The 22394-nt window shown below is 38.8% G+C and overlaps 1 protein-coding gene across 5 annotated transcripts in view; it reads right to left on the bottom strand.

Annotated features, from left to right (window-relative positions):
• The window catches only part of PDE4D (phosphodiesterase 4D), a gene marked incomplete at its 5' end in the record, with an annotated part of 752990 nt that overhangs the window by 650892 nt on the left and 79704 nt on the right, over positions 1–22394 (bottom strand). For 3 of the 5 annotated variants that reach the window (XM_083356283.1, XM_083356285.1, XM_083356282.1), the window contains one exon: positions 8175–8259. The exons of the other annotated variants lie outside the window; for them this stretch is intronic. The remainder of the gene's footprint in view (positions 1–8174; positions 8260–22394) is intronic. 5 annotated transcript variants of the gene reach the window in all.

Here is a 22394-nt window from a genome sequence, read left to right as displayed (position 1 = left end):
ATACCATTGTAGGAGCTTCATAAAGACAATCTACTAAAAGGGTTGAAAAACTCCAAATGATACCATTGTAGGAGCTTCATAAAGACAGTCTACTAAGGCAGATGTGGATAATGCTGTTCTAAACCAGTTCATCAAGTTCTCAAGAGGGCAAGTTACAATGATAATATGAGATTTCAATTTTCTGTTTTTTCCGAGAATAACTCATGTAGGAATGAGTTCCTGTCTTGCTAATAATTTCATTTTTCAGGTGATAAAACAAATAAGTGGGGTCCGCTATTCTGGTTCTTATCCTGATTAACCCAGAAAAATTGGTTGGTAGATTGAAGGTAGAAGGCATTTTAAAAGAAAGCAACCATGTCACATTGGAACTCAAGATAACCAAGAGAGAAATCACTCATGTTGATTGGGAACCGCCCAGAGTTTGGTGTAAGTTTGGGTGCCTATATGAATGTTTTAAATAAATAAATGTTTATTTAGACAGGCAGGTTTTAGTAAATTGATCAAGTATGGGAGGGAGGGAGGGAGGGAGGGAGGGAGGGAGGAAGGAAGGAAGGAAGGAAGGAAGGAAGGAAGGAAGGAAGGATTTTTTTAAAAAAAGTCTATCAATGAATAGCAAGCTCATTGATAAGTTGAGAAGCAAAAAGATGAATAAAATGGAAAAAAGAGCTAATAACTAAGTATGATTACAGACTGATAGCTTCAATCTGTAGGGAAAAAGTTAGAAAAGCTAAATCTCAAACCAGCATGAGACTGGCAAGGAATGCAAAATATAATAAAAGGAGATTTTCTTGGTATCTGCAAAATAAAAAAGCATGAAGAAGATTACTGCTTTCCTGTGCAGGAAAAGTGGGTAAGTAATCATGGGAAATGGGGAAAAAAACAGAGCAGCTTAATACTCTGAAATTTGTCTTCTTTGAAAAAGAGGAAGGGAAGTTTTCCAAACACAATTAAAGAAAGGGTGGAACACAGCTCAAAATTAATAAAGGTATAATAAGTAATAAAGGCAATAACTACCCTAAATGAATTCAAGCCTCAAGGTCAGATAAACTATATCCCAGGGTATTGAAGAAGCTGGCAGAAGTGATCTCAGACATACCGAATGTAATCTTTGAAAAAACTCCTGGAGAACTGGTGAAGTATAAAAAGGGTGATAAAAAGCCAGCACAGCCCTTATGTTCAAAAAAGAGGTTCTGTGAAATTGCAAATTAGTTTTAAGTCTAAAAATACCAAAATCAAGATCTTTTTGGATCCTGAGTTTGCAGATTATATGGTTTTACACTAATGAATTGTTGTAATCCTATCAAAAGTATTAAATTCTAGTACAGTATTTATTTCATTCTGAGACAGTGAAATATTTGCTTCAAAAAATGTTTAAAGGAATAATCGTACATTATTCATATCTTTCACCATCCATGAGTGGACCAGCATACAGCATATAAAACAAAGTAAATCACTCACTCATTCTTTTGTCTCTATCTGTTCCTCTGTTGCTACTAAAATTTCAACACATCAACATCACTGCATTTCACCAAAGGTATTTATTATTTCAACCCATGTGCTCCTCTATTTCAAGACATTCCCTTTACAGATCCCCTTTATACCTTCAAGACCCAATATGTATATTTTCAGATTACTCCATCGTATTACATATATACAATATGACTGTATCCATGCAGCATGTTAAAATAATGAATAAATAATTAATTGAGTTTGTGTAACATAGTAAGCTATAAACAATTGTTTACAAAGCATAATGACTCAGTTCACACATTTTGCTAAGTTGCGTGTTTCATTTTTGCAAGGTCGAGGTTGAACATGTTGGAAGACTTCACAATGCCCCAAGAGGCTGCATGTAGAATAAGAAGCCTGTGGACAAGATGGTGGATTTTGGAGTTCCTCTTCAATATTCAGCTGAAATGTCTTTAAAAACAGTTTTGTAATTAGAGAGTCCACCTGCATGCAGTACGGGTACTGTAGAACCATATAACATCTATGACAAAAAGGAACTGGAATAATTTTATCTACTCAACTGACAAACTAGTTGAGTTTTTATCTGTAAGAGAATCCTAGTATCAATAACACATGCCCTGGTAATCTCAAAGTTGGATTACAACAATGTTCTTGAAATAATGGATGATCCTTCAAGTCTGCCCAGAAATTATGGTTGACCCAGCATGTAATATGAGGAATAGTGAGCAGCATCTCTCAAAAGTGCCATAGCTTTTTGGTGTTGAAGCAGTTACATCATTTGCCTGTTAAGTTTTTAAACTTAACTCAAGCCAGCACTTAGTGTTCATAGAGGAAAGCCAAAGTGGTCAGTTGGTTGTGGCTGGAATAAATATAACAAAGAAACAGAAAGATCTTCAGGAAAAGGTATCTTAGGCAGTGGTGGGATTCAAATATGTGAACAACTGGTTCTTCTGTGTGGATGCTGCTACCAGAAGTCCATTCTGGGGCTGGGCAACAAAAAATTAGCTACCGGTTCTGCCAAAGTGGTCCAAACCGGCTGAATCCCACCACTGATCTAAGGTAAGGGAAAAGGTAAGAGCTGTGGTGGCACAGTGTTAGAATGCAGTATGGCAGGCTAATTCTGCTGACTGTTCTGTACCAGCCTGCTACCAGCCCTGCAGAAAAGGCAGGGACAACCCCTTTACAAACGGCAAGAGGCTGGAATTAAGCCTGCCAAATTTATTAACATAAAGCAGAGCAAAACAAAACACTAACCATGAAACAGGAGCTATGAAACAGGAACTAATCAAGCGGTTGCCTTCAGCAAACCAGCCCTCCCACGCATTCCCCTTTTATTCAGTTCAGGGCGTGGCTTCTCTCTGCCTCCTTCCGAGGTGCCCCATTGCCTTCCTCTGTTTACTCCTGATTGACTGCCTCCTGCGTTGGGTGTCCTTGAACAGGGCCAGCTGTGGGTCATCTTCATCCACGCTGTCAGGCTCACACAGCTGGGTCTCCGTCGTGACCAGGTGGGAGGGGCCTGGCTGAGGGCTCTCATCAGCAAGATCTTCAACCCCCTCAGCAAGCTCTTCAACACCCCCCTCCTCCTCTGAGTCGTCCGACCCAACTGCCAAACCCACAGGCTGACCCTGAATCACAACACTGACTGCCAGCTGCCAGCAGTTTAGCAATTTGATTTTCACCAGGTCAAGGTTGACTCATAGGCACCTGAGAAGTTCTCACTACGTATCCAATTATCACTATGTATCCTATTTTTTTGAGATTGATGGGGTTTATGTAATGTTGTATTTGGTATTCAGAAAAAGGAGGTGAATAAAAATTCAGCGGGCAGTTGCTCAGGTTTTTTTTTACAGAGACGAAGCTGTCTGGCTGGTTCAGAGCATCTCTATCGACCCAGATCTGAATTCTTTTCCCTACAGCAAACACCAAAGTTGTGATGAAGAGAGCACAGCAGAGGTTATACTTCTTGAGAATTCTCAGGAAGCATAATCTCTCAAAGGACCTGTTGTTGGCATTCTACCACTGTACCATAGAGAGCGTGTTAACCTATGGTCTGTGTGTGTGGTTTGGGAATTGTACAGTCAGGGAAAAAACAATACTGTCCAGGGTCGTAAAGACTGCGGAGAGAATAATTGGGTGTACTCTTCCTACTTTAAATCAAATCTATGCCTCCAGGTGTTATAAGAAAGCTGTGGAGATTGTACAGGATTGCACGCACCCCGGAAATGATCTCTTTCAGCTTCTGCCTTCTAGAAGGAGGTATAGGGTCATAAGAGCTGTATGCAACGAAATTTCATTTTGATGTATGCCGATTGGTGTACATTCAAAGTGACAATAAAGTTATCATTATCATTATCATTATAAAGACCAGGACCAGCCACTTGAGAAATAGCTTTTATCCAAAAGCGGTTTTGGCTTTGAATGCAGCAGAATGCAGTTTCTGAGAGAACTTCTGTATTTAGTTTTTAGTGTTAGAGTGTTTCTAGGGGTTAAATGTGTATATGTGGGGTGGGTGGTATGTTGATATGTATTTTGTTGTTTTTGTTGGGTTTTGTGGGGTTGATGTGGATTTTTCAATTTCGTTGTTCTGTATGGAACAATGACAATAAAGATTATCGTATTGTATCGTAAAACTGTGTGTAGCAGTATGTGTAGCAGTATGTGTAGCAGTCTAAGTGCTATTGGTATTGCTACTTGCATAAAATCCACCATATACTCTTAACCTTACAACTGCACACCTTTTGCACAACCTGCTACTCATGTAACCAACACTGAGAGTAACTTCTGCTTTTTCCATCATGGAACAAAATGCCATTGGATCAAGATATTGTATTTTTATTGCTTATGCTGCTGTTTTTTAAAAAAAATATATTCATCTATGAGGTTTTGAATTTTTATATATTTCTATTATAAGGTGTGCTGAAATATATAGATATTTGTAGTGCTCTAAATAAATAAATAATTTTCATAATAAAATTAAGCAAACTCAAACCTGCACTGTGGCTCTTGGCAGATTTGGAATTGACCAAATGGCTACTGTGAGGCTATAGCCATCCAAATCCATGTGATTACAAATAGGGAACTATAGCTATCCAACATTTATTTTCTAAAAATGTTTTCTTTTACCTTTGTTATTCTTAAGGCATACAGAATGTTGCTTTCCATTCTTTTTTGTTATTATTATTAAAAGAACACAGAGCTGGGAAATTGGTGGTCTCGAGGAACCTATCAAGGGGCATATTACCCCAGAGTGTTATTTTAGGAACCAAGGCCAGGGCTTAGTAAGCTGTGTGAATTTAAGTTTAGAAATTTTATGCAGACATATCTTGGATGCCATCCTCATTTTCCCTCTTCCCATTTTTTCCTGTTTTTAGAAAGCATCTGAAAATACCTATAAAGTGAAAAGCTGTCGGTAGGTAGCTCAGAAGCTTGAAGTTTTGTAAATCTTTGATTTACAAATTTATTTATTTATATATAATAAATGTTCTAGTCTTCTAATAAAGCTTTTGCCCAACATGATTTTTTCTTGCTTTATCATCAACACTGCTGCTTTTGTTTATTATCTTTCAAGTTGTTGAACAATCATCATTCAAACTATTTATTAGCAATATCTTATTCTGCCTTCTCTACTTTGAATTTTAATGAAGATCACGAATACATTATTCCACTGGCACACTGTTACACCTTGGGGAGGACTTACAATGAAACAGATGTTTATATCAATTCAAAAACTGGCACTTCAACATAAGAACATCTGTTGAACACATGAAAAGCCTTCTCAGAAAATCATCTCTCTTCCAAAATTTTCATCACATTAGTGGTGATATTTTATTATAATACATGACAAATTTAGTTATGTACACTTACATTCATTAAGAGACAGTACAGATTAAGGACAACATTTACCATTTTCCAAACAAGGTCACAAATTAAAAAACAATATTTGTGTTTACGGCTCCACAATCCCATTCATCTGAAACTGAATCACAACAGGACATGCCAATACGACATAAAGAGGAATTGTTCTAGTTTCCACAATAACAATTTCTTATAGGAACGTAATTGTCATGCTCCTTTATGCATCTATATAAGATCAGGGACAGTTCTTTCTGTACTTAGCTGGATATTAAGTAAGCACTGTACTTAATTATTTCATTTTGGCCACTGAGCACTATAGAGAAAACCTGTCACTAAAGTATATGCAGATGTAAGCTGAATCCATAAGCAAAGTTCATTGCACACTAGTATTATAATATGGAATTTTAAAAAAGAACTCTGATGTCACTTCAACTGAATTGAACACATTTTTTCTTTCAATAATTGGGCCTCTCTCATTCTCTCTCTCTCTCTCCCTCCCTCCCCTCCCTCCCTCCAATTTACAACCATTCATTTATTGACTGCCTGAAGTTACAGTGGCACTGAAAAAGTGACTTATGACACTTATGATCATTGCAGTACATGGTCATGTGATCAAAATTCAGACACTTGGCAACTGGCTAAATTGTGTCATGTGATCCACCTTTTGCAACTTTCTGACAAGCAAGGTCAATTGTAGCAAGAAAGATCACAAAATGGGGCAAAACTTACTTAACAACTGTCTTGTTAGCAGTGGAAATTTGAGCTCAATTGTGGTCATACATCAAGGACTACCTGTATAACAAAATAATAGTGATTCTCTCCTGACATACAAATAAGAACCAGGGTACGTGCAAGAAGGCAAGAGACCCAGATTTAAATCCTCCACTCTATCATAAATATTACCCAATAATTGGGGGACCAGTTATGGTATTACAGTTTAAATCAGGGGTGTCAAACTCAATTTCATTGAGGGCCGCATCAGCATTGCGGTTGCCCTCGGGGCCGGGTGGGTGTGGCCTGGGTGGGTGTGGCCTACTGGGTGGGCGTGGCTAAAGTGCATATGGCCTACTGGGTGGGCGTGGCCAGCTCTACATCGTTCGCCTCAAGGGTGCCTATGGGGGCCTGGGCAGGAGTGGGACAGATCTGAGGGTCTCTGGCAGGAGGAGGGTCTCTGGGACAGGGCCAAGGCAGTGGGGGCCGTTCCCTCACTGTTTCCAGGATGGCTTCGCGGGCCACATGAAACCACTTCGCGGGCCGGATCTGGCCCCCGGGCCTTGTGTTTGACATGTCTGGTTTAAATTGTGTCACAGTTCTCAATTTGCTATAATGGTGGTACAACGAGATCCATGTATGCCATCAAGATTTTAATTCTGGTGGACATTAACAGGATTCATAATTATGTCCTCCTTGCTATATCTATTAACAAGAAGTTCATGCTAGCTTTGTTTTATTTTCCTGAGATAATAAATATAATGAGAACTAGTTTGTTGTAGTGATTCAGGCACTAGACTACAAACTGAGAGACTGTGCCTTAAGGCACAAAACCAGCTGAGTAACCTTGAGCCAATCACTCTATGGCCTGGGAAGGAAGTAATGGCAAACCACTTCTGAAAAACCTTGCCAAGAAAACTGCAGGGATATGTGCAGCAGTCAAAAAATTGACTTGGTTCACCAGAATTCAAAAAAACTGACTCAGAAGCATATGGGCATACACACACATAAAAATTGTAGCCATACACTTTAGATTCAAGATTTTTATAAGATTAAAAATCAAGATTAAAAAAAAAGACTCAGGGCTGAGGTCACTATTCACTCCAGGATAAACCTTTCTGAATTCCGGAGGGAAAAGCAGGGTGAAAATGTTGCAATACGCACCAACAGAGGATATGGGCCAGGTGATGATGTGATAGTAAAATATCCAGTAATTTGGATAATAAGTTCTGTAACAATAAAGTAATAACAAGGAATCCAGAAACACAGTAGTAGCACTTTAGAATGAAAGTCTGCCTTACCAATATCTTAAGGAAATCCATTTGTCTCTTAACCTCCTCAAAAAAGAACCAAAATTTTCAGCTGTAATTGAACCTGCAGGTCAAAAGCTACAGGTAGCCCATCTCTGGCCTAGGGGGACAAATGCACAATCTACTGAAAGATTGTGGAACAAGGGGGCTCTTGTAGGTGCTCTGACCATAACAAAAAAAACCTAAGAAGGATGCAGGCTTTGAGGTGGCAAAAAAGGGAATTGGAAATACTAAAACTAAAGAGGTTAAAGGATGTGTGATGTGGACAAAAGGAAATAGTTTGCAGGTGTTTATGTGGAAACAGTAGCTAAAAGAAAATTGGCAGCATATAGTCTGTTGTAAAAAAAGAGATGTTTCTCCAATTACACTATCTACACCAGCAGTTTTACCATTTTGTTCGAATTTATCACAGCCTTTATCCCTTCCTCTTCTCAATTCTTGTCTTGGATCCTAACATTTAGAGTACTTCAGTCCTGCTTCTATGACATATCATTCCCACACAAATCTCTAAAATACTCTTTCCAGTATTCTCAAATCATTTCATCACTTTCAATTCACCCAGCTAGAAGCTTCTCGTTTTCCCATTTTCAATCACTTCCAAAACTATTTTTACTTCTATCAACATTTTTCTGCATTTTCTCTGCCTCCTTTAATCTTGACCATTCCCTATTCTCCTTGACTACATTCTTCACAACTATTTTTTCTCTTAATATACATTTTCTGTCATCTGTAGCTTTTGCAGCAATTATTCTTTCACATTCATCTTTTTCTTGTTCAAAACCACTTTCACTTCATTAAGCATTTTTTCATTAGTACAGATGCACTTACTTCTTTCGCTGTTTAAAATAATATTTTTCACTTTGTTCCAACCAGTTTTCATATTCTCATTTCTAAAACCTGCTTTCTATTCATTCTGTTGAGACAATAACATGGCACAAGTTTCACTCTAGTTTCTTTTTGCTTCTTTCTTTTCCTTCCATGATCTAAGACCTACCATAGAAATGGATTGTCTCATATACAGAAGCTCTGATCACTTTACATCCGTTACAAATTTTCTCAGCCTTTCATTATAAATTAACAAGTCAACCATGCTTAAATGTGTACTTATTCCTATGTCATGTGTACATACGGGCTTAATTTTAATCCATGTTTTGAAAAGAATCAAACACCTTTCTGAAGGGATATTCATAAAACAATCTTATTATTTATTTTGGGCAACGGCATTCTCAAAGGAGTAAGAGAAAGGACAAAAAGCTAAAATATACCTGTGGTAGCTGATACTGATATTTTTGAATAACCCAAGCATTTTCTCTATATTCTTCCCCTCTCATTTCCCCTCTCATTTAATTAAACCAGCATAATATTCTCCCCTTCCCGACACTATATTCATGCAGAATAATGCACAGCTTTCCCCAAATTCATCGTTAGTTTTTTTCATTAATACAATTCATTGGAGCATTATATACAACTATCACCAGATTATGGATTTCTACTGCTATTTAATCCAGCTCTTCTGGTCTCCCAAAAGTGCTATTATCCATCAATTTCTCTGCTGATGAAGATATTCAGAAACGACAGTGTGTGGTTTTTTCCTTGTGAATTTTATTTCTTTAAAACATCCTATGTAGGACAGATAGACAGAAGACTAGCAGAATGCATCCATGAACATCAATTAGCAGTCAGACGACATGATGAAAACTTTTTAATCTCACAACACATGGACAGACTTAACTGGAAACTGTGAGCATCTAGGCCAGGGGTCAGCAACCTGAAACAGTGAAAGAGCCACTTGGAACTGGTTCCCTCACAAAAGGAAAAAATGGGAGCCGCAAAAAATGTGTGCGCATGCGTGTACATGCACACATGGGCAAAACAGGGTTTGACTGAAGAGTGGAGCCAAGGCGAGATATGCACCTACCCTGCATATTTGAATTGATTGGTTGAAATTTTTTAGTCCCACTTTTTTTTTTAGACTGCACATGGCAGAGGACTGGGAGCCGCAGGAGATGGCTGAAAGAGCCGCATGCAGCTCCGGAGCCGTGGGTTGCAGACCTGTGATCTAGACAAAGCTAAATCCAAAAAAGCTAGGAATTCCTGGAAACAAGACACTCAGACAAATCAGCCATTGATAGACATATAGAGGTAAACATTTACACACCATTCAAAAGAGACAATTAAAAAACTAACAAAGAAACAAAAACACCAGAATATCTGCTCACCAGCAATCAATATCCAGATAAGCAGGGTTTATTTATTTATTTATTTTATTAAATTTATATGCCACCCTTCTCCCTAAGGACTCAGGGCGGTGCACAACAATAAAAATTAAAAACATAAAATAGAAAATTTAAAAAAGAATTAAACAATGAATACAATAATTATATGACAATTTAAAAACCAGTAAAGAGCTAATTAAAACCGTAGTCAGTCCAGGCCTGCTTGTTGGAACAACCACATCTTCAGGTCATGGCAGAAGGACCGAAGGTCAGGGGTCGTCCGCAGCTCTGGGGGCAATTCATTCCAGAGGGTCGGTGCACCCACAGAGAAGGCTCTCCCCCTGGGGGTCGCCAGCCGGCATTGCCTGGCTGACAGCACCCTGAGGAGGTCAACTCTGTGAGAGCGAACCGGGCGATGGGAGGATGACAATGGCATCAAGTGGTCTCGCAATTACCCCAGGCCTAAGCCATGTAGGGCTTTAAAGGTTATAACCAGCACCTTGAATCACACCCGGAGGGCAACTGGAAGCCAATGCAGCTCACGCAGGAGTGGTGTAACATGGGAGTACTGAGAAACTCCCATAAGCACCCACGCAGCTGCATTCTGCACCAGTTGAAGCCTCCGGGTGCTCTTCAAGGGCAGCCCCATGTAAAGAGCATTGCAGTAATCCAAACGAGAAGTGACGAGGGCGTGGGTAACTGTGCATAGGGCATCTTGGTCCAAAAAGGGGCGCAACTGGCACACTAGGCGAACCTGTGCGAAGGCCACCCCTGGTCACGGCCGTTAGATGATCATCCAAATTGAGCCATGAATCCAGGAGGACACCTAAGTTGCAAGCCCTTTCTGAGGGGGGCAGTACCTCCCCCCATCAAAAGAGAAGGAACTTGTTGGACAGTACGAGATGCCGATATCCACAGCCACTCAGTCTTGGAGGGGTTGAGCCTGAGCCTGTTCCTTCCCATCCAGACCCGCACTGCCTCCAGGCACAAGGCCATCACGTCAAGGGCATCACTGGGTTGGCTCGGGGTGGAGATGAACAACTGGGTATCATCTGCATATTGGTAATACCTCACCCCAAAGCCATGGATGATCTCACCCAGTGGCTTCATGTAGATGTTAAACAGGAGGGGGGAGAGAACCGACCCCTGAGGCACCCCACAAGTGAGGGGCCTCGGAGTAAATCTCTGTCCCCCTGCCAATACAAACTGTGAACAGCCCGAGAGGTAGGAGGAGAACCACCGTAAAACCGTGCCTCCCACTCCCAACCCTCGAGCTGTTGCAACAGGATACCATGGTTGATAATATCAAAAGCCGCTGAGAGGTCAAGTGGCACCAGGACAGAGGAACAGCCCCTGTCCCGGGCTCGCCAGAGATATCCACCAGTGCGACCAATGCCATTTCCGTGCTGTAGCCGGGTCTGAAACCGGACTGGTACGGGTCCAGATAGTCCGCTTCATCCAGGAATTGTGGGAGCTGACACACCACCACACTCTCAACAACCTTCACTACAAAGCGAAGGTTGGAGACAGGACGGTAGTTATTCAATGAGGCCAGGTCCAGGGCAGGCTTCTTGAGGAGGGGCCTCACCACCGCCTCTTTCAAGGAGGAGGGGAAGACACCCTCTGTCAAAGAAGCATTGACCACTGCCTGGAGCCAGCCCCCTGTCATCTCCCGGGCAGCCAAAACCAGCCAGGAGGGACATGGGTCCAATAAACAAGTGGTAGCGCTCAGTTTACGCATGATCCTGTCCACATCATCCAGAGTCACAGGGTCAAACTCACCCCAAATGGCCTGCCCTCTCCACTCTGCTGGACACTGCCTAGTTGGAGTCCAAGCCAGCCCGGATCTGAGCGATTTTGTCCTGCAGATACTGCACAAATTCCTCAGCCCTACCCTGCAAGGGGTCATCCCTCGGTCCCTGGTTAAACAGGGAGCAGGTCACTCTAAACAGGGCAGCTGGGCGGTTATCTGTGGACGCAATGAGAGTGGAAAAGTAAACACACTTTGCCACTTCCATCACCACTAGGTAAGACTTAAGATAAGGTCTTAGCTGTGTTTGATCAGATTTGGATCTGCTGGACCTCCAACAGCTCTCTAGGCATCTTTTTCGGCGCTTCATCTCTTGGAGCCCCTCGGTAAACCAGGGGGCCACCTGGGGTCTGCACCGGGTCAGAGGCCACAAAGTCACAACTCGATCCAAGGCCCCAGCAGCCGCCCTCTCCCAGGCTTCTACTAGGGCCTCAGCAGAGTCATGGGCAAGGGAAGCAGGAAATGTCCCAAGCTCCGTCTGGAACCTTTCAGCGTTCATCAGGCGCCTGGGGCAGAACCACCAGATTAACACCATACAACCAATCAAGCAGTAAACAATACCCAGATTGAGGAATACCAACTCAACAAATAATCAACAATTTAAACAAGTAACTTCCAAGGAGAAAACAACCACCTCACCAATACTTACAGAACATGCAGCTGAATATAAACAGACCACAAACCTCACTCGGTTCTACACTGAAGATGTTACCTAGTTGGGTAACAAAATTTCTGCACAAAAACAATCAAGCTCATAGAGCACCAAGGTCTCTTATTACTCAGCCTTTTCTAAAAATTTCTTGAACCTCTGGCATCTCTTTCCATGTAATGCTCTAATCTGTGTTGGATGATACTAGACAGTATTTTAGTATGAAATGAACAATATTATGTGATAGTTTGCACACACCATTAAGTTTCATTTTTTTTGTATTGGATGTTAACTGACCACTGTATCACTCCCTAAATTTAGTTGGATTACAACATTTACATAAATTAAATCAATTCATATTTTCTGATATACTTGTTAGCATTTTCATTCATAAACAAGCCTAGACAATATCCTCTGTGTATTCATCAACCCCACTCCCTAAAATCCAAGTACCCTCATTCCAGTTATTCCATTGTCTTGCATTACTTTGGTAAATTGAGGACTTCATATATTTTTAGTAATATAGAGATAGTGCAGACTAAGCAAATCTTATTATTCAATTGAACCCATTCCATATGCAGAATTTCCTGATAACAATAAGGACAGTATGGGTCAGTTTGGGTTCCTTTCGCTTCTGTTTTACAGCAACAATAAAATTCAGTTTTACCAAAGCATGCTCATACACAGATTATGAAACCTGGAATTTAGAGGAAGTCTTGCTGTTCAACATCTCACTAGCTAGGGATTACATGCAATTACTGTCACACGCTCAGAATGAATTATTAAAAATCGTATTTTCTTAAACTTCATCCAATAAAATATCTTCATCCCATCCTTCCTCCTCAACCTTTTCTTAGAAGCACAACAGTCAATTTTAATTAATTTAAAACCAGCAAGGACTGTCCTCCATACTGATGTCTGCACAAAAATTCTTTTGGGGCTGTATGCCACATCCACACCATAATTTGTGCATCCTTTATCTGGCCCAATACTGTCAACTTGGATAAACAACAACTTTCTTTGGGATCATGCAGAAATCTTTCCCATTGCCTGCCAAGTGACCTTGTAATGAACAATGTCATGGAGGGAATGTTGCGCTTCTCCATTTTTTAACCACTTTCAATGAGAGTGATGCAAAATTAATGTCCTTTCTTCTTTTCCATATTTCCTTTTTAAAAAAACAAAGGAAAAGAGCATTAAAGTTAAATTTTCAATAGTGGGTGTCATATTCTTGCACTACCAACTTATGAGAGCGAGAAAGTTCTGGTTTTTTTTTTTCCAGTAACATGGTTTCTCCAGGGATCTACCCAATGGCCCTGATTTTCCATGCTGTTATTAAATACCAAAGCAAAACAATTCAGGGGTGCTTTTCAGATCCGAAACATGGCCAGTCAGGAAGATTTCAGACTGATGGAAAGTTATATAACACAGAGAGAGAAAAAAACACTCTCTGAAACATAGCAACAATAAAGGAAATTCAAAAGCATGCCAAAAATAAGTTCAAATTAAACTCAAAAACTGCTCTGAGTTTATCTTTTTTTTCAATAATAGAAAGCCTTCTGGAAAATGGAAAACATATTTTAAAACAGTATTTCTTCTTACTTTCTATATACAAGACACAAGCGCTGGTTGGAATGTGAAATTTAAAAAATATATGAACATTTATGAATGATAAAGTCATTATTTACTAACCTTTGGCTATAACCTTTAGCTACAAGCTAAAGAATTAATTCTGGGGTATTTTGATCATATCAAAATTATTTAAGATGATGAAAAATCAAATGAGCTTAGGAATGATTCTTATCAAATTTCGTGGCCACTCTACTAAATGGCAAATGTAACTTAAGGTCAGTCAGGGTAAAGTGATGTACATTTGAGGTTAAAATCCATGTTTCACTTATAACATGATAGAGATTGAACTTCCAGTGACCAAACAAGAAAAAAGCCCTGGGGCATTTTAGGTAGTTCAATTAAATCATCTATACAATGTGCATGTAGGGATTATTAAAATAGGGATAAACAAATTGGCTGATGTTATTAGCTATGGTCCAACCACATCTAAACATCTATTGTGTCCAATCCTGGTTTTCATATTTCAACAGGGATATTGTGGAGCTGGAGAAGATTCAAGAAGGGACAATCAAGATAACCAGAAGGAGATGAATATTTTCATATAAGGACAGAATACAAGGACTGAAAGAAAAGATGCTTACAAAGGAAAGACAACTGAAGTATGTAAAACTATGCATAGTAAATGAAAAAAGGAAACGGAGAATCTGTCCAATTCCCATAATATCAGAAATAAAGTGCATCTGTCAGTTCCTCTAGGTAGATCAGACCCTGAAATGAACTCCATTTCAGGATGTCTACAGCTACTTTTATTGAGATTGGCTACAATAGCATAATGTGACAAGTCTGATTTTGTTGTACATCCTCCTTCTTATAGTTCAATGAATTGGGAAGGTGTCCATTTGAGCCACTTCTGAATATTTTTATCTGAACACTTCGTCCTTTGAAAATTTACTTTAGCCCTAGTTGCTTTGGTGAGAGTCTGCCTCTCTCAAGGTCATCTTCCTTACTCTTATACCTTCCAAAGAAACTGACCACAAGACAACTTAAAATTGATTAAGAGATCATAGTTCTTAATACAGTACGGAATTAATATATCTAATACACTGCCACTAGATGTGATGTTGGCTTCTACTTTAAAGGTAAAGCTTCCCCCGCACATGCGTGCTAGTCATTTCCGACTCTAGGGGCCGGTGCTCATCTCCTTTTCAAAGCCGAAGAGCCAGCGCTCTCTACTTTAGGTGGCTTCAGAACAGGACTAGACAAATTCATAGATGGCAAGTAGATCTTTATTATTGCTCCTGCCTCTAGACATAAAGAAAATCCATATCTTCATGCTGGAGGCAGGGGAGCAACAATCAGAGACAACTTTGATCTTTGATTTATAGGCTTCCTTTATGAATCTGGTGGACCTCCGTATGAGATGGAATGCTGCTGGGCATCAGTCTGATCCAGGAAAGCTATTATTAAAAGTATAGATTCAATCTTGGTGTAGTCTGATATCTCTGATTAATATCCAATCTTGAAGGCAAATTAAGTAGTAAAAGACAGCCTCTATCAGGAACATTAGAAAAGTGCAGCAATTTTTAATATGATCAGCAAATATTTTAAAAGTATAGAAAATTAAGTTATTATAAATATTTTCTTGATTCCATATGTCATGTTCAGCTTTCACTATCTCCAAACCAAATAAAAAAAACTGTATAACTGATGCAGTCCTTCTTAATGTCTCTAAACCACAAAAGTTAACATAAGGACAAAAATAAGGATTTTGTCAATGACTAGAGGAAAAGTGCAGTGTTCCAGGACCTGTAATTTATCTTACAACATTGCTGCAATCTCTAAATGTAGAAATGTTTAGAGACTGAAAAAGAGCTCATAATGGGAATTTTATCTTAAGTCACAGATGCTCAACAACTGCAATATGCTCTCTTTTCATCATGACAGGCTGTGGTTATGGCATTGTAGAAATCAGCACCTACACATTCTTCCCATCTTTCTAGAAGGTAATGAGGTCTTTTGTGCTGACCCAATGATACTGTAATAAATCTTTATTTCCATTTTTCACAATATAGAGAAATGTAAGTCCTTCAAAGACATTAAATGAAGATCTTGATAAATAACATCACAGGGACAAACTATGAACATTTAAGTTTTTCTCACTCTAAATATGTGTTTTCTCACAGAGTTTATAAGCAAGTAACTTTTGTACCTCCAAGTTTCTCTACACAGTACAAGTAGTCCTCAACTTACATTTAGTGACCATTTGAAGTTACAATGGCACTGGAAAAAGTGACATTTATGACCAACACAGCATCCCCATTGTCATGTGATCCAAATTCAGTTGCTTGACATCTGACTCATATTTATGATGGCTGCCATGCCCCAGGATCATGTGATCACATTTTGCAACCGTCTGATAAGCAAATTCAATGGGGAAGCCAGATTCACTTAACAACTGTGGTACTAGCTTACCAATTGCAGCGATTCACTGCAATTTAAGAAAGGTTGAAAATTGGGGCAAAATTCACTTAACAAATGTCTCACTTAGAAACAAAAACGTGGGGCTCAATTATGGCCATAGGTTGAGGACTACCTGCAGTACATCTCCTGTCAACTCCATTTGGAAATAGTTCTACAGTACTGCAATCAAAGGACCACAGGTTCCCCACTCCTGTTTTATGAGGTAACCTCACAGCTGATTGCTAGCTTGAGAAAGCTCTGATAAACTGTTCTTTCAGAAGCCCCCCCCCACTTCTTTTAGTGCTCATGGTTAGTGTTGAGTATAGTGTTCCTTACATTTCTCAGAGAGCACTATAAGGAATTAAGTAGCTGTTCACTCTAGCTGCTTGTCATTACAAGGAATGCTGAGATGGGGAAAAACAGCAAGGGACCTCAGGCATCAGCATGGTAATGTGAATTTACTCTGGGTAATTAGAAAGTTGGCAAATGTAATGTCAGATAACCCTGCCAAATGGGACCTAATTTGATATACAATTTTGCATCTGGAGGATACGTTTATTTTTCCCTGTTCTGTGGATCTCACTTCTTGCATTAAAAGGCAGAAGGTCCTGAAAGTAATAGCAATCCCTTTATCAAAACTTTTTTGATGATGTTTTTCATTTTCTTATGGAAAACAATCTATCACCTCCAGATATGTTGGATTACAGCGTCTAGAAGGAATTTGGCTCATGCTCACTGGGAAATCAGGGATATAAAGTGTAATATGGGGACAGTTTGTTTATTTGTATCAGAAGCATCACAATTAAAATTAGGCATATATACATGATATGACATAACATTTAAAATATAAAATACAAGATGTACAAATTAAAAAGGTCTTGCCCAAAAACCACCAACATATCTGTATAGTATCACACTGAAGAATAGTACACAAAAATAAAAAATATTCCATTTGCAATTGGGATTCTGAATTTAAATTTCATTTTATGTAAATATTTTATCATTAAGAAATTTATTACTGTTTACACAGTTATTGTAAATAACACAATTATAATTTAATGCTCCCTTTTCACAAAAGTATTTTTTAAATGGTACTTAGGTTCTCCTAGTGGAAAAAAACGCAATAGCTGATGCCCTGGAAACAACACAAATATTCTGGGCCATATTGGGCTCTGGAAAGGAGAAAGCCAAATCATCAGTTGATTTCATTGCCTTTTCCTAAAATTTCATTGCCCTGCGTACCTGCAAGGCATAAAACACCCATTTTGCTCCTTAATTCTTCCTGAATACATTTTTTTCTCTTCCTACCTGGCAGGTCTGTGCAAACCTCAATGACATTTTTAGCACCCCTGATTTATGGAAACATTTCCTTGCCATCATTCTCTCTAGACTGCAGTTATTCCAAACTTGGCAACTTCCTGTTGTTTACTATCCAACTGTGAACTCCCAGGACTTCAACATTTAAAATATTGTCAATTAAAGGGAACATATTTTGGCATATAACCTCTTTTCCTTTTGCATGAAGGAATTTTTTTCCTCATAAAGATTGAATCTCCATGCATCATGTTTTTCTCTCTTCTGTTATTTTAATGGCCTTGTGCAAGCCACAGAGTCATTTGTCAGCTTCTGTGACAACTCCTTTGAAGTATCACAAGCCATCTGGTGAATGCGTTTTTGTTTCTGCCTGTCCAGGGAGAAAATGTCAGATGAAGCCATAGAAAAAAGGGAAGCAAAAGGAAAGACCTAGTTACTAAGCTCCAGGAATGAAACTGTACAGAAATCCAATTAATTGTGTTGTGGTAAAAGCAAGACACAGCTGCAGATTTGTGGGAGCAAAGGTATGGAGCACAAAAGAGGGGGTGGGGGAAATAAAGCAAATAAACAAAAAACAATGTCCAACTATTCTCCCCATCCATGCCCAAATTTTAGAAGAAAAAGTCTTCTGACTTCATTTTAAGGTTTATGAAGAGAACAGTATACAAGAGGAAATGTTATTTTGGTCCCCATTTTAATATCTAATTCTGGGTATTTGGAATGAAATGCCTATGAGGAAGCACAGTTACTGTTAAGGAATTTGTTGTGCAGAGGTCTCCTTGTGCTACCAAAGAGTTGCACAGACAAGGAATGGTACTGAGAGCAGTAAAAGTCACACAAGAATACACTGAGTTGTTAAAACAAAAAGTAGTTTACTTTTGAGGTGGTGTAAGAACAAAAATGCACAGTCAAAAATAAACAGTCCAGGTCATAAACAATAGCAACAGTCCAAGTAGCAATCCACAATACAAAGTCTTCTTACCGGTCCAGAGGTCAATACACAGTTTAGGTTACAACAGTAGTAAACTAACAGCAGAGCAAAAACAGTAACAGTAGAGATCAGTGAATTCAGAGAGAGAGAGAAGCTACATTCCTAGCTTCCTCTTATGGCCATGAGAACACTTACACACCCATTGGCCAATTAACTTCTTAAAGACATAGCATTATGGTTAATATATATTCAACCCAACATTGTAGGCTAACACCATATGCCTAACAGTTACTCTTTACAATTCATACTTCTCGAAATCTTGAAATGCAGATTTTAATACAAAAAGGAAAGAATGCAAGCAATGTATTTTGCACAAAGCATCTTTTTGCAAAAATAAATGTCTTCAAAAATGCTAGTAAAAAAGATGTACTTTAAGAGAAAGGGCCATGTAAAGACAAAGATTTCCCAAACATTTTGATGCAGAAATAAGAAATATTCAATTCAACATATTCCCTTATATATTTGGCCTAAGCCAAAAGTGCATAATTTCCCTCAGCTCAAAAGTCCCACTAAGTTTTGCGTGCAAATAAAAATTATGGATTTCTCAGTAATTAGCATACATTTTTGTTTTTCTTCTCAAAGCCTCCACAGATCCAAATTCCACAAACAACCAATTTCTGGAGATGTTTTGTGATATTTTTTCTGAAGAGGCAATAACACAAGATATAAACTTCCTGCATTTATTAAGATGAGCTTAATAAGGAACCTGACTTATCACAAGAAATATTTTTCCTCAGAATATGAATAGGTTCAACTTTTGGTAAAAAAAAAAACCCATCATCCTCACATCTTCTTCCCTCTAAATAAGCTATTCATAAAACATTCAGCACTGTTCAGTTAGTCTGCTCACTTTCCTGATTTCAGTTGGCTTTATATAACATATAATAAGAGCTATTTTTTTATCATCTTCAGTTGCCACTGGTTGTTCTAAGCTTTCTGTTGATAGTGCTTTAGATACCTTTGTTGTTATTTTTTGGGGGAAAGTGTATTCAGTTACACCGAAGAACCTGTTCTAATTCTGTTTTGACTCAACAGGATCATGGTAAGCTTTGGCAATATTACCTCTTCCTGAAGTCCCCAGACTTTTGGAATTTTTACACTAAAATTTTAAGTGTTGCCAAAGAGACACAGCTCTGCCAATATGGTGAGAATTGCATATATATCTTTTTTTCAGTGTTTTTCTCAACAGCACAAAGTCTTTAGATTTTCATGCCTGAGAATGGAAAGATGTTCACCATGGTCTCTCAAACAAAAGCTGAGTTGGAAACTTTCCACATTCCACATTGTTTTAAGAAGACAAAAGTCTTATTTAGCACCCTTCATATTTTGTAGGAAAGTCTTGACAATCATTGTATACGCTTCTGCAAGTCTATTTGTACTTGGGACTTGGTGACAAAAGTTCAAATCCATATGCTATAGTAAAATATTTAAATTTAATATCTCCAAATTGTGGTCCATAATTTGTTATCACAGCTCATTGTATGCCATGTCTAGTTAAAACAATTTTGATGTTTTAATAATAATCTGTGCTAACTAATCCAATGGCTGAGTTACTTTGAATAATATGAAAACTATTTTTTTGTCATAACATAGTCTTTATGATACAGTGAAATAAGTCAATGCTTACTTTTTTCCAAGAGAACAAAGGGAAATTCTGATCTCTGAAAGGTTACACTAGCAGACTGGGATGACTTTTCTGGAAAAAAGATTTTTTTTTCACTGAGGAATCTCTGTTTCATTGTTCATATTCATGGTAAGTTAGGAGACATGTCTTTCACATGTCTCTTGGAAAATAACCATCATCATCATCATCATCCCACCTTCTTTACAGGGATGATATGAAGCTGTATGGAAAAATATCATCAGAAATAGAATCACTGCTCACTGTCCTTATATATAGTCAAGATATTGGAATGGAGTTTGGCTTGGACAAATGTGCCACACTTACTATATAAACAAAGAAAAATAGTGAAAACTGAAGGAATCAAGATGCCCCATGAAAATAACATTAAGAGTCTGGATGGACTCTACAAATACTTGGGTATCCTTCAAGCTGACAACATCAAGCCCACTGAAGTCAAGAAAAAGATTAGAGGTGTATACATCAAGAGAGTGAAGAAGAACTTAAAGTTCAAACTCAATGGATGAAATACTATGAAGGCAATCAACATCTGGGCAATTCCAGTCAATAGATACACAGCTGGAATAGTGGACTGGACTCAAGCAGAACTAAAAGCAATGGATAGGAAGACCAGAAAAATAATGACAACGAATCATGCCCTTCATCCACATAGTGACATTGACAGACTCTATCTACCAAGGCAAATAGATGGGTGTGGAATGCGGCAAGTACATCAGATGGTTGAAGAAGAAAAAATAGCTTTGGAAGAATATCTGAAGGACAGTGATAAAGATGCACTGAAATTAGTATATCAGGAAGGCTTACTGACTACTGGAGAGACCAGACTGGCCTACAAGAAAGACCAAATGAAGAACAAAATAGAGGCATGGGAAGACAAAGCACTACATGGCCAGTACATTAAAAAAAATAGCTGGGCAAGCAGATAATCACAAGACCTGGCACTGGCTAAGAGCAGGAAAGTTGAAGAAAGAGACTGAGGGACTAATTCTGGCTGCACAAGACCAACTTTAAGGACAAATGCATACAAAGTCAAAACTGAGAAGACAGCAACAGACAGTAAGTGCCGCCTATGCAAAGAAGCTGAAGAAACAGTGGATAGATCACCTGGTAAGCTGCTGCAATAAGATCTCACAGACTGACTACAAGCAGCAGCATGACAAAGTAGCAGCAATGGTGCATTGGAAGATCTGCAAGAAATATCATTTGCCTGCAAGCAAGAACTGATGGGACCATAAAATAGAGAAAGTCATAGAAAATGAAAATGTTAAATTGCTCTGGAACTTTAGGATTCAAACAGACAAGCTCCTGCCACATAACACCCTGGACTTAACAATTGTCAATAAGAAAGACAAAAATCTGGATAATGGACGTGGCAGTGCCTGGAGACAGGAGAATAGATGAGAAAGAACTGGAGAAGATAACAAAATACAAAGACCTACAAATAGAAACATAATGACTGTGGCAAAGACAACAAAGGTAGTACCAATAGTAAAATATACCTTAGGTGCAATCCCAAAACAACTGGAGCATCACTTGAACACCATTGGTATTGAAAAATTTGCCATTAGTCAATTGCAAAAGGAGGCCTTACTAGGAACTGCTTCCATCCTATCACAATATCTGTAATACCATCAAACATCCACACCTGCCTATCTCAGGTCCTTGGTAAGGACTCGATAAGTAGACAAAAATGTTAAATCCAGTATGAACATCTGGTTGACTGTGTGATGATTAACAACAACAACCAGAATAACCAGAACAACAACAACAACAACAACAACAACAACAACAACAATAATAATAATAATAATAATAATAATAATAATAATAATAATAATAATAGTTGGAAGGGACCTTGGAGGTCTTCTAGTCCAACCTCCTGCTCAGGCAGGAGACTCTCACCTGTACCATTTCAGACAAATGGCTGTCCAGTCTCTTCTTAAAAATTTCCAGTGTTGGAGCATTCACAACTTCTGGAGGTAGATTGTTCCACTGATTAATTGTTCTACCTGTCAGAAAATTTCTCCTTAGTTTTAGGTTGCTTCTCTCTTTCATTAGTTTCCATCCATTGCTTCTTGTCCTGCCTTCAAGTGATCTCAAATCCTACGCAGCTTTAATGTACCTGGGCTGTAATGAGTAAGACATGCTGATAGGATGACATCAGAGAAGCATGCCTTGATGTTCCAAAAAGACAAGAGAATCAAGTGTGTCTAGGTTTTGGCATGATCCAGAGCATATTTTCAGATTACTTCATCATCTTCCTCAAGAATTTTCTGTATTTTTAAGGGCTGTTGCAATTTCTTGTTAGTTGTGTACTGGATTGTTCTGTTCTATTCCAATGGTCCCAAATCTTTCAAGCTCCATGGACTAGCAGCAATGGTGGCAACAGTGGTG

Source organism: Vipera ursinii (assembly GCF_947247035.1).
Source record: "Vipera ursinii genome assembly, chromosome: 2".
NCBI classification, from domain to species: domain Eukaryota; kingdom Metazoa; phylum Chordata; class Lepidosauria; order Squamata; family Viperidae; genus Vipera; species Vipera ursinii.
Note: the sequence above shows the minus strand (reverse complement) of the source record. Positions and strands in the feature narration are given on the sequence as shown.